At 41.4% G+C, this 14,012-nt stretch overlaps 1 long non-coding RNA gene across 1 annotated transcript in view; it reads right to left on the bottom strand.

The window, feature by feature from the left end:
- Positions 1-14,012, bottom strand: part of LOC101177840 — a 127,443-nt gene that overhangs the window by 18,201 nt on the left and 95,230 nt on the right. The window contains exon 2 of the long non-coding RNA XR_004027595.1: positions 1,735-1,839. This is a non-coding gene — a long non-coding RNA (uncharacterized LOC101177840). The remainder of the gene's footprint in view (positions 1-1,734; positions 1,840-14,012) is intronic.

Below are 14,012 nucleotides of genomic sequence, written 5' to 3'. Positions count from 1 at the left end.
TCTTTTCCCAAACTGAGTCACCAGAATTATAATTCTGCTTTTGGTAAATTGTCCCCAAATCTGCCCTTACTATCAGATTATAGAAGTCTGAATAGGGCTAGGGTATGCTGCAATAACAAACAATCCCATAGTTTTGATGACTCGAACAAGAAAGATTTCTTTCTTACTCATGTCCATAACAGGTTAACAGGGGATTCTGCTCCTTTTAGTTATCCAGAGACTCAGGCTCATAAGGCAGTCACCATTCAAACATCACAGAGTTAAAGGGTGCCCCAGAGAGACTTGCAATTAACCAGAGAGTAACCAAAGTCACCTTTGCTCATAAATATTTACTTAAAACTAGTCACATGGTTCCCACACAGATACAATGGAACCATGAAATCATGGAATTCAATCTACCATGAGCTCAAAAAGTGAAGAGATGGATATATTGTGAGAATTTTGATAATGATGACCATGTGATAACATTCTGGCTACACCTGTATCTTCCCAAAGGTATGCAAATACGCACACACATACACATGTACATACATACGTGTAGCAATGAGAAATGTCACCTGGGTTGTGTCTACCTTTGAATATTGTTTCTTGTGTCACCACATTGGCATCATTTCTTTATTTATCTACTCAGATGGCCTAATCAAACCAGAAACCCTCAAGAAATCCAAGATAGGGTTTCAAGTATTACTTTAAATGGGGTTATGTGTACACACAAAAAGAACAATCACACCAAGAAGACAGTATATTTTTTAAATTATGTAAACAAAATTATTTTCTATGAGAATAATTGGGTACTATGCTGCTAAAGAGAAGCAGTTCCCACATTTCACTGGCAAAGGAGTACCCTATTTTTATAAAGGAATAATCAAGGTTTAATTTTTGCTTGGAAAGACAGAAAGAGAAAGAGAATGTTTGCACAGACTGCTACCGCCCCAAGTCTTCTCCCTGAACAGTTTCCTCTAGCTATATTTTTAATTCATTGGCTCCCTTCCAGACATCTTTAGATTACATAGTGAAGTACTAGAAAAAATGCAATGTTTTCACCTTGAACTTCTAGTAAAGATGCCTTTAATTTTTTTCCTAAGCCTGTTGCTTCCCAAAGCCAGACAAGTTTTCTTTTGTTGCAATCAGACATTTCCTCAATAAATTCAGAATTCTTAGCACCCTAGAAATTAATTATACAATGAAATTATTAATGACACATTTGAAAATTTTACTTGTATGCTTGTACCAACATTTGTTTCTATACGACATTTTTTTTTCTAATTAACACCTTCCAGTCTCTCTGGTTAACTCATTGTTGCTCTTTCATCCCATTCACAACTATTTTGAGAAGGCTAAGTCCTATTGATAATTCCATGGTAACATTCATTAGTTTTCTCCTGACTAATTTATTTAGAGCCAATGAGTCCGAAGTAACCCTTTTCCTAATGCAAGAACCTGTCTTTTAGAGCAAAGCTTCCATTCTGTATTTTCTTTCTAAACCAGGGCACGTCTCCGAGCATCTCAAGGGAACAAGTTTCTAGAATTAGTTTTGCCTCTTCTTTTGAACGTTAAACTGAATCAGCTTTCCCTGAGCTGCCCTTTTGGTGCTAGATTCTTGTGCCACTTGGATTCCTGAGGATTCACGCATAGTCCAAATTTGTATAAATTCCTTGTCTCAATCTCATACTGCTGCTATAACAAAATATCTTAGACTGAATAATTTATAAATAATAGAAAGTTAATTCTCACAGTTCTGATGAAGGTGAGGTGGAAGATCAAGGTGCTCAGCAGGTTCAGCATCTGGTGAGGGCCCAGTCTCTGCTTCCAAGATAGAACCTTGAATGCTGCGTCCTCCTGAGGGGACAAATGACACGGAGAGTGGAATAGAGTCGAATTCTCTGAGAGATAGTAGAATAGAGTATTACTAGGGTGAGTGTGATTGTGTGGGACCATGTGTGAGTGTGACTGAGTGTGACTAGGTGTCAGTAGGACTGTGTGAAACTAGGTGTATTGGAATGGTGTGGGACCATATGTGAGTGTGACTAGGTGTGAGTGTGAGTGGGTGGGACCATGTATGCGTGTGACTGAGTGTGACTAGGTATGCGTAGGACTGTGTGAGGCTGGGTGTACTGGAACTGTGCGGGACCACGTGGGAGTGTGACTGAGTGTGACTAGGTATGCGTAGGACTGTGTGAGTCTGGGTGTACTGGAACTGTGCGGGACCACGTGGGAGTGTGACTGAGTGTGACTAGGTATGAGTAGGACTGTGTGAGGCTGGGTGTACTGGAACTGTGCGGGACCACGTGGGAGTGTGACTGAGTGTGACTAGGTATGAGTAGAACTGTGTGAGGCTGGGTGTACTGGAACTGTGCGGGACCACGTGGGAGTGTGACTGAGTGTGAGTAGGTATGAGTAGGACTGTGCGAGGCTGGGTGTACTGGAACTGTGCGGGACCACGTGGGAGTGTGACTGAGTGTGACTAGGTATGAGTAGGACTGTGCGAGGCTGGGTGTACTGGAACTGTGCGGGACCACGTGGGAGTGTGACTGAGTGTGACTAGGTATGCGTAGGACTGTGTGAGGCTGGGTGTACTGGAACTGTGCGGGACCACGTGGGAGTGTGACTAGGTGTGAGTGGGTGGTGCTGGGCATGAGTGAAGTAAGTGTGAATAAGTGTGGGTAGGACTGGCTGTGCCTGAAGTTTGTGTGACTGGGTGTGACACATACCCAGTGTGTATATGAAGTGTGTGAAGGGCACTGAGGATGAATGAGACATTGTGCCTGAGTGAGAGGGAAGGAGTTTCTGAGGGAGTGACTGCATTTGTGCGACTGGGAGTGAGCTGACTCTGGTGTGCATATGGTTGGGGCTCGGTGAGACCAAGTAGGACTAAATGGAGGGCAGTCGGGTGGCCGGTCATGAGTGTGAAGGAGTGTGTGAAGGGAATGACCAGGAGTGTGAGTGAATGGAACAAGTGTGTATGGTTGGGTGAGAGTGATTGGGGCTGAGTAAATGGAGGACACGGAGTGCAAGTGATTGTGGGAAAGTGGGGATGTGAGTGTCAAGGATTGTGAGGCTAAGTGAGTGCACACCCTTGGGTACATGTAAATGGAACTGAGTGTGTCTGTACACACGCCAGTGCCACTGGAGGTCAGCAAGGAAGTGGGCTGAAATCAAGTAGGCATTTAGGGATTAGGGGACACAATGAAGTCAGAATCGAAAGCAAGGAAGCTGCTAACCTGGCCGGAGCCAAAATGACACAATTATTGAAGAATAAGTCAAGGAAAAGAATTTTTAAATATCGTAAGAACAGGAGGACAACGTGAGAGAATTAGGTTATCACATAAGCACTTGGGCTCTAACAGGACAGAAACCAAGTAAATGCCCGGGTAGCCGACCTGACATTCTAGCTACAGAGAGAAACGTTCTTAAATGCCTATTCACAGAGAACTGACTAATTCCAGGGCAAGGGTCCCTCAGTGCTCACTTGTGAGACTAGGGAGATGACTGAAAGCCCATTCAGGGTGAGATGAAGTTTTGATAAAAGATAAGTCATTTAGTTAATTGAGCTTCTTATTGTATCTCTTCTTGCCTCCAATATCCATAAAAACTTCAAAAATTTCATGCAACACATCAAAGAGGTTTGGCTAGGCAGCCCAGTCCTTGAAGTCTTGCCTTTCCATCCCAGAGCAGTGTGCATCCTATTCTGCTATGGGCTGCCCCTGGGAAGGCACTAAGTGTGACTGTGTGTGAGTGGGACAGTGTGTGACTGCTGGGAAGATAAGTCTGATAAAAACTACTCCATTATCAGAGCCTGTTCTCTTTCTTTCAGGCTCACTTATTTTAGAGAACTAATTTCTTACAATTAAAAATGAGAGAGAGATTATTTGACGAGTAAACAAAGAAACTAAATTCAAAGATTGGGTCATACTTATATGTCAGGATAATAAGGATTGTAACTTATAAGTTGCATAAAGATTATTTAGAAAGAAGTTGTGTCAGCCGGGTGCAGTGGCTCACACCTGTAATCCCAGCACTTTGAGAGGCCAACGCGGGTGGACCACCAGAGGTCAGGAGTTCGAGACTAGCCTGGCCAACGTGGTGAAACCCCGTCTGTACTAAAAATATTTTTAAAATTAGCCAGGCATGGTGGTGGGAGCCTGTAATCCCAGCTACTTGGGAGGCTGAGGCAGGAGAATCGCTTGAACCCAGGAGGCAGAGGTTGCAGTGAGCTGAGAACATGGCCCCGCACTCCAGCCTGGGCAACAAGAGCAAAACTCCGCCTCAAAAAAAAAAAAAAAAGAAAAGAAAGAAGTTGTGTCTTTCATATACAGTAAATAACCAAAATATTAGTATGTCTCCTAGAGAATATTCTATTGAAATCAAGGAATACAATATAATGTATAATATATAATCATCTAAGTGTGAATGGAGCTGAGTAAATGGAGGGCTGAGTGACAAATCAAAGGTTAGCCAAGTTTCATACCATGGATGGACTTCCAGAGGAGTCTAACAAGCCTCGAAATCATATGCAAAATTTGATTATGCCTTTTTCTGGATGGAGCATCCATAAAGTGTTCAGAATCTCAGAGAACCTCTGACCACCACCCCCAACCCTACCCTTAAGGACTGCTGTTTTAGAGGTTACTCACTTGTACAGACATTGAGTTCCTTGTGCGAATTCTGTTTTAGTGATTTCACTAAAGTTGTTCCTGTTGCTTTTGCTAGTGCTGATCTAGGTCTTGACTTTTTGAAAGTTACAGAAACTTTTGGGGTGGGGATCCGCCATCTTGTCTAGCCACCATCCGGGATACAGACATGGCTTCTGTTCGTGAGTCTCTATTAAATGTTTCTTTCTAAGAAACTGGATTTGTCATCCTCTTTCTTTAGCCTGTCAGTTGCCATGGACTTGGGGGTAGATTTGCATAGACCTAGCTACCACGAAACATGTGGCGAGCCAGATCAGGAGCTGAAAGACCAAGAAATGAGCAAAGGGAATGAAGCATCCATGGGGGAGGTCCTAGGTGGCTGTCACTTCCTGGAATGGTGTGGCTCACCTTTCAGACACTTATGCATGAGTACGGGACACGTCAAAAACATAGGCACGTTTAGAGCGACTGTCAGTGGAAAGCTGTCCATCACATGCACTAAGGAAGGGCAGCTGCTGCAGTGGATGGCTGCTTCTGTGAGGTGCTCTTTTGACAATGAGAGCCCTGCTAGCATCAGAAGCAAAAGTAAAACGGCTTGAGTAGGAATTACAATTAGAAAAAAGATTTTTTTTGGCCGAGCGCGGTGGCTCACGCCTGTAATCCCAGCACTTTGGGAGGTCGAGGCGGGCAGATCACGAGGTCAGGAGATCGAGACCACCCTGGCTAACATAGTGAAACCTCGTCTCTACTAAAAATACAAAACATTAGCGGAGCATGGTGGCAGGTGCCTGTAGTCCCAGCTACTCGGGAGGCTGAGGCAGGAGAATGGCATGAACCCAGGAGGAGCAGCTCGCAGTGAGCCGAGATCACGCCATTGCACTCCAGCCTGGGCGACAGAGCGAGACTCCGGCTCAAAAAAAAAAAAAAAAAAAAAAAAAAAAAGATTTTTTTTTAAGAGTTCTATAATCAAAAGTCAACTTGGTGAAAACTGGTATTTGGGGTATACATGTATAACTTAGTGAAAACTAGTATTGGGTTATGTATGTATACACATGTGTTGTTATAAGGTCTCTGTTTTTTCTCTGTTAAACTCCGTCAACTGAATTCTGTTTCTCCATTTGCTTCTGCCTGTCCCTCTTTTTCTTGCCACTCTCAATGCCACATAAAAGACCTAAAAAAAAGGAATTTCTGACAGCCTGGACTCCCTTGGGAGAAAACAGAAAAGGCACCACAGACTCCTTTTTGGGAGGAGCCTCTGTTTTTCTTAATGGAACCCCAAGAGTTGCATAGCAGACAGATTCTTTTCAGGTCTAAAACTCTTCTCTCTTTTGTATTGTGTTATCTGATTTCTTTGGCTTTTGAGGGGATGTGAGTGTTCTGCCTTCCAATAAATATTAGGCCCTAAAAAACTGCATACTTTTTTAGCCCTTTTCCTTAAAGGGCTCCACTCTAAAGTCAGTAATTGAATTAAGAAACAAACTGGCCAGGTGCAGTGGCTCACGCCTGTAATCCCAGCAATTTGGGAGGCCAAGGCAGGAAGACTGCTAGAAGTCAAGAATTCAAGACCATCCTGAGGAACAAAATGAGACCACATCTCTACACAAAATTTAAAAATTAGCTGGGCTCAGTGGTGTGTGCCTGTAGTCCCAGCTATTCAGGAGGCTGGGGTGGGAGCATCACTTAACTAAGGAGTTCAAGGCTACAGTGAGCTATGATCACACCACTGCACTCCAGCCTGGGTGACAGAGCAAGACCTTATCTTAGAAAACAAAACAAAACACAAAAAGAAAAAAGAAACCAAATTGAAAATAAGATGTGTCATATGCATGTGATATTTCACTGCCAAAATATATGAAAGAACTCAGAAAAAATAGAAATGCCTTTTAGCTGCTGTGACTTTAGTAATCTTTGGTAAATGAAACTAGTTTCCAAATGTTTTTCAGTAACTTAAAATCTTAAAGTCATATTATATTAAATAGTCCTAGGTTATTCACTGGAAATTGGGGTTACTAAGAGTTAAAATAGTAGTTAATACGTGTAATTAAAACTACTAGATATAATTCTATATACAGAATGTATAAAGAAAGATGTGCTTTGGTAAAGAAGGTTATAAAGGAACACAGATGTATGGTTTTGGCTTAACGGAAAAATAATTTTGCCAAGTTTAGAGGTTATTTAAAGGTTGTTTCAAAATGAAGGAAAAATGATATGATGTGGAGAATGAGGAGCTTTTGATTCCTAGCTGGCCGCATGGTCACTCCAGTATGGAGCAGCAGCTGTGTGGCATTCAGTTACTAAAGGTAAAAGTTAGCAGAGGAATTCAGGGATGGATCAAACTCTGGGAAGTTGGTTCTCTGACTGCATTAGGAAAGGCATACAAAGAAGCAGAAAGTGAAATATTTAATTCCTCTGTTATTGTTATCCCTAATGGCTGAAATGAAATTAAAAGAGAGCACTGGGTTGGGTCTTGAGGCTGAACCAAGCTCAGATGTGAGTCTGTCTGAGCTCTGGCCCCTAGCCTCAAAACTACCCATGAAGGGGAAAATTATGGCAGGGACAAAAGAAAGTACCTCTGAGACCTATGGTTACCATGAAAGTACTCAGGACTTCAAGCTACAGTGAGCTATGATTACACCACTGCACTGTAGCCTGGGTGACAGAGCGAGACCCCATCTCTGAAAAAAAAAAAAAGAAAGAAGAAAAAAAAAGCTCAGTTGAAAACAACATGTGTCATGTGTATATAATGTGTATGTATGTGAGTATCTGATATTTCATGTGAGGGAAGGGCAAAACCAAGTAACGACTGAAACTAGAAGGTATAATGTGAAAGAACTGGTCTATTTTGAGGATCGGTATTATCCGCTTCCTAAGGAACCTTTACTGAAATGGATTGTGAGAGTAATAATTTAGGGGCAGTATCTTTGGTTTTAAATGCTGCAGAGTAGAAGAGCCTGTTTGGGTCGATGCAGGACCCACAGTTCACTATTGGACAATCACAGGTGGCTATATATAATCCAGACACAGGAGGCTACTCCAGAGGCAATAGCTGGCCTGATGGACCGGATAAAAGACATTTGTAAGGTCTGCGTATCCTGAGAAGGGAGATTTCCCAACTTTCCCTATAAATGCCCAATTGATCACCCTAGATGAAGCAACTGATATGCTTTGTATGCAAGCCAGGTGGAACTGGCTTTATGATGACAGGGATATTCACCTGCTGAATATGCCCTTTACCCAGGTCATGTGAAGTACTGCAGTTAAGTGGTCCCCTCCTGCACGGGCACACCATTGCTGCTGCAAACTGAAAGACACTTAAGGAAGCTGTTATCAAATGTGCTGGTTTAACTTCCCCTCATCTGTTTTACAGACGCTAATAAAAACATTAGGATAATTAACAAGAGCATGGGGAAAAGCAAAATATATATATATATATATAGAATCCAAGGACTCATCCTAGGAAGGTGAAAAATTTTAACTGCTTATTGAAAAGGTTTATTTAAAAAAAAAAGTTGATAGGGGTGAAACTAAGAGAAAAAAGAAGGGAAGGGTCACCTAACCTTTTATGAAAACAGATGCTGTATCTAAACAGGGAACGCTTCCCCTATATAGTACTGTTAACAAAGAAGGCATGTAAATCTTCCCTTTGAGCAATATTAATTGGACATGCTAAATGGGAATTAAGACTGCCTGAGCCCACAGAGTGTAGAGTAGAAGCTGGAGTGTTGGTCAAAATGAATTCTCCACTGAATAGCTGTTTGTGGAGCATTTACTGGGGCTATGGCAGAAGCTTGTGAGCACCTCCCAACAATGACTACTGGCACTTTGGACTACAGAATTTCCAACTGGGGGGCATTTACTGTCTTGCTATGGGACATTAAATGAAGCTACTCCTGTGCTAATGGGGATAGCAATGGCCAAAAGAGTTCCATGAGAAAACGCAACTGGTTTATAAGATCTTGCTACCTGGGAAGTGCAAGGAAGTGACAGTCATAAGCAAAAAGCCTTTTTCCACAGGACTAACTCTGGAACTGTGTGAGGAGCCACTGGATTCCACAGTGCCTTATAAACAGGTCTCACTGGACTAACAAAGAGCTGCTTGATTTGTGGATGGCAGTTCCCAGGTGAATGGGCAACATTCTGTTGGAAGGCTGCTACTCCAAATGAAGAAGAATCAAGGAAATCTTTCTTTCTTTTGAGCTATTTATAGCTTAAAGAATGTTAAAGCAAAGTAGATATGGCCTGAGAAGGACTCCATACTTCTATATTTGAGTCTTCACGGATGAACTGCAACCTAGCTTAATAGGTAGACAAGATTGAAAACCTAACTTAGGAGTATGCACCTGTAACTGTCGCTGAGTCTTGACCAATCCCAGCAGCCGTAATTCAACCACTCACACACTGCTGAGTGTTCCAACTGTGTTCAAATAAGGCAACTGCAGAGCTCTAACCAATCCAATCGTTTCGGTACCTCACTTCTGATTTCTGTACGTCACTTCCCTTTTTTTTGTCTATAAATTTGTTCTGACCATGAGGTATCCCTGGAGTCTCTCTGAAGCTGCTGTGATTCTGGGGGCTGCCTGATTTGCAAATCTTTCATTGTTCAATTAAACACTAATTTAATTCAGCTGAAGTTTTTCCTTTAGCAAGAAGTTGAGTATTTTTTCAAATACTCAAAAAGAGCAAAATTTATCTTTTTCTCTACCTGAGCTCTCCAAAATTTGGAAACTATTCAGGAGTATTCTTATTGTGTGGCAATCTAGTTATTTGCATAAATTCAGTAAGAATGTGTTTTCTTTTATAATGGAACACAATTGGAGACACTGGTTATTTTTCCAAGGCTTTGACTGGATTAGCATATTTTCAGATATGATCAGATTGCTTTTAGGAATTGAAGTCAACTTTATAGAGCCAATAAAAAGCCCCTTGAAAAGACTAGCCTGGTATCTTGTTTAAATTGTTCCGTTACAAGGTTCCTGATCTGTGGTAAGTAAAGAATGTCACTTTCTGGCTGGGCACGGTGGCTCACGCCTGTAGTCCCAACATTTTGGGAGGCCAAGACAGGCAGATCATTTGAGGTCAGGAGTTCAAGACCAGCCTGGCCAACATGGTGAAACCCCATCTCTACTAAAAATACAAAAATTAGCCAGGTGTGGGGGCAGGTGCCTGTAATCCCAGCTACTCAGGAGGCTGAGGCAGGAGAGTTGCTTGAACCAGGGAGGCAGAGGGTGCAGTGAACCAAGATCACACCACTACACTCCAACCTGGGCGACAGAGCAAGACTCTATCTCAAAAAAAAAAAAAAAGAATATCACTTTCTGACAGGCTCAGGAACCTCAAGATATTTTGGGACCTTGAGAAGAGAGGCATTACAAGCACAGTTTTATGGTAAATCCTTGGCTTGGCTTCTTGCCTTGAGGCTTTTGAAAAGTCGGAAATTTCTTATAAAAGTTCCAGCAAAGCCAACTTAAAAAGAGCCTATGTGGCCCATCAGTATTCTTGCTACACTTTATACAAATAATCACGCCAAGTATAATAAAACTAAAATTTATTTTGAAAATAAATTTGTCCTAGTATGGTTTATCCTTGGCAGAAATGGGGAAACTATAGAGAGAAAAACTTAGATGCTAGCCCTAATCTTTGTTTTGGAGTTATTAGTTGCCTAAAATTTGAGCTAATCCTGAATTATTTTTTGACTGCAACAAATCTCTAAAGAACTGGATTTTAATTTTCTTCATGATGCCTTTAGTTGGCTCCTTAATGGAATAGGTTCTTTTGTGTTTTTGTTTTTCTGGCATTCTAATTCTTTTTTTTTTTTTTTTTTAAAGACAGAGTCTCACTCTGTCACCCAGACTGGAATGCAGTGGCACAATCTCAGTTCACTGCAACCTCTGCCTCCTGGGTTAAAGAGATTCTCATGCCTCAGCCTACCAAGGAGCTGGGATTACATGTTTGCACCACCATGCCTGGCTAATTTTTGGCATTTTTATTAGATATGGGGTCTCGCCATGTTGGCCAGGCTGGTCTCAAACTCCTGGCCTTAAGTGATCCACCCACCTCAGCCTCCCAAAGTGCTGGAATTACAGACATGAGCCACCACACCTGGCCTCAAATTCTCTTTTGATTTTAATCCTGGTATGCATTATAATTCTACTACTCAAATTATTAGTATCTCTTTCATTGTTTTACTTCTTCTGAGAAAACTGAAGTCACAGTATTTCAAAAACTAGAGATGATTCAACAAAGCCTGGGAATCTCCCTCATTTGGAATCTCAGTAGGCCTGCTCTGTTTTCCATTGCCAGCATACTACTGCTAAACCTATACCATATCAAGCATCTTCCCTAAAGGCTCAGGGACCATCACAGAAGAGGAAGGCAGATGAAACTGTAAGAGCTGAATTAAGGGGATGGAGTGTGGAGGCCAAAGCCACTCCATCTTGGATGCTAAGCTACCATATTGACTTCTGATTAACCCCAGTTCCAGGAAGACCTCTAAAATTTCTAGTTTATCTCTTGTTCCTTGTGTAAAAGCAGGCACTTACCATAAATCCTGCCCTTGGGTGAAACAACCTTGATGTTCGTGTACCTCAACTGTCCTACACATCCCTTCTGAATCACTATTTCCCTAGGTTATATAAGCCCTGAGTCTGGGGGGTTACAGTGAGGAGATCCATGGTTTTGTCTCACAGCTGCCTGGCACACAGACATGTCTTCTGTTCATAAGTCCTTATTACATTGTTCCAAGGAAAAAGAAAAAAAAAACATTTACAATCCTTAAAGTCACCCTCAAAGGAGGAAAATATGAAGAAGAGGGAATTTGCCATATATCCACATTAAAAGCCATAAAATATGTTGAGTTTATCTGTATATATAATTTATGTTGTATCAGCTTCCAGGCAGCTAGTTCTTTAAAATATTCCACTCTTTTAGCACTTAAGTGTGTTCATTTGGTCACCCTACTTTCAGGCATGGATATTTCCATCACTTGTTCATTTTAAATAACAGTCTTTGAAAATAGAAAAAAGCACCACCACCACCCCCTACCCCCACTGCCACTGTCCATTTCTTTTTTCCTGGGTTGCAATAACCAAGAGGGAGTTATGTCTACTTTAATAGTATATATAGAGGTAGATACAGATTTTGTGGAGCCTGAGGCTTATACAATTTTGGGCTTCTCTTTTATAAAAAAAGAATAAATATTATGAATACCATAATGGTAAGGACTCTCTCTGGGCCTTGGGTAAGTGAGGGGCCCCAGAGGCTAAGTGTCATTAGCATCACCCCATGAGAATACATTCACGAGGAGAACAAACCTGGTTAACTTTTTAAGGTTGGGATTAGGGGTTAATCTTGGCCATTTTGCTTTAATTTGAAAATAAGTCTGATCTTTAGAAAAAGTATCTGGCTTTTCTAACTGACTTTTCTTTTAAAATCATTTATTCAACATTAACTTGAGAGACACTATGGTTTGAATATATGTGTTCCACTAAAATTTATTAGAAGCTCAGTGAGCAAAATTCTTTCTCCTTCAAACACTCTAGAAGCTACAGAAAAGAACAGCTGAGTCTTACGTTGATAAGGAATATAGTTTTCTACCTAATGCAGAAACCTCCTCTATATAATCTTGGAAAGTGATCATCTATCCCTTTATTCATAATATTCAAAATTCCATTTCCTTAATTCATAAAATTCAAAAAAGATTTGAGGATCTATCACACATGAAGCAGTCTTCTGTGTGTCAATGTACAGTGGTGAACGTGAAGTACACAATTTCCTTCTCATAAGGATTTCATTCTAGCAAGGGGAAGAAAAAGGAGAAAGAGGAAAAGTCAAAGAAAGTAATTTCGGATCATGATAAATGCTCTGAACGAGGGCTGGGAGATGCCCTTAGAGGAAGTGGTATGTAGACTGAAAAACGAGAATATGAAATATCATGGGAAGAAGAGTCAAAGCCAGTGTGATAGCCCTGAGACAGGAATGAGCTTCACATATTAAAGTGAAGGGATGCCAGGGAACCACAGATCAAGTCTCCCCTGGAGCATTAGAAGTGTGTGGGGGCACGTGATAGCAAGGGGGTGTTGCTGGTATTCTGTGAACAGGGGCCAGGGATGCTAAATATCTAGCAGTATTTGAAAAAGCTCCAGAAGGAATTTTCCCAACCAAAATACCAGCACCTCCGTCAAGCAGCCCTGACAGAGAATAGTGAGTATAGAGAAATTGATAGACAGGAGGTCAGAGAGCTAGACAGGAGACACATTAGATAGGGCTTCAGGGCCACAGTAAAAGTTTAGATTGTTATCAGAAGTGTGACAGAAATCATTAAATGCCTAATAAGCATGGAAATGTTTTTGTAAGTTCTGGGGATAGAAACATAATGCCTTCATACAGCATTCTATTCCACCTTGGAGTCCCGATTTTTTGTTTGTTTGTTTTTATTTTTTATAGAGGCAGGGTCTTGCTATGTTGCTCAGGCTGGTCTTAAACTTGGAGTCCGGATTCTTAGAGGATTCCTTTTATAATTAGCTTAAGTCAGACTCTTTGTAATTTCCACTTAAATCTCTAGTACCACAAAAGAAAACCCCAGAAAATGTCTTTTCCATCTTTGTTTTCATCTCCACCTTCACACACTCCACTACATCCCAGTCTCTAGGACCAGATCTATGCTTAGTAGAGGGAATTCCGCAATTCACTCCATTGATAGTGTTACTGAAACACCAGGGGTTCCATCTAGGTCTTGTTGCTCACCACACAGACAGTCAATCACTGAGACAAAATGAGTATTGCCAAGGAAGAAGACGTTATTTGGATGCTGCAGCCAAGGAGATGGGAGACCAGTCTCAAATCCATTTCTTCAACCAACTAGAATTAGGGGTTTATATAGCAGGGAAGAATGGTAATCACATGCAGGTTAACAGAAATTAGGGTGGGGTAAGGATATCATGAAGGATAAAGGGTCTGGTTTCTCATTATCTGGATGTGGTGGTCCGGTGAGTTTCAGTTCCTTGATACCATCTGGGAGGCCTGAGGGCTGGTTTCCTCAAGAAGGAACTCAGATAAGACAAATATAATTGTATCAGGTTTTAAGACTGGGAAAGTCCACTTCTATGTTTATTCAAAAAAAAAAACCCCATAAACATCAGTTCTATGGGGCAACTGGGCAGGTTTCAGCAGGTCCATGTCTCAAGTGAAAATGGGATGTTTTTCCTACTTCCTTGTTTCCTTCTTTTCCTCCATTGTTGTCCCTAGTTCTTAGTCACTGCCTGCTAGAACTCAGTCCCCACATTGTATTCCAGATGACTACTTCTACCTGAATTGAGGGTCCACAATTGACAACTGTCAGGAACCCTAATTCTCCTAAGAGTAGACCCTACTTAGTTTTGGTTT

This window comes from Nomascus leucogenys, chromosome 21 (genome assembly GCF_006542625.1).
Source record: "Nomascus leucogenys isolate Asia chromosome 21, Asia_NLE_v1, whole genome shotgun sequence".
Classification (NCBI taxonomy): Eukaryota; Metazoa; Chordata; class Mammalia; order Primates; family Hylobatidae; genus Nomascus; species Nomascus leucogenys.
Note: the sequence above shows the minus strand (reverse complement) of the source record. Positions and strands in the feature narration are given on the sequence as shown.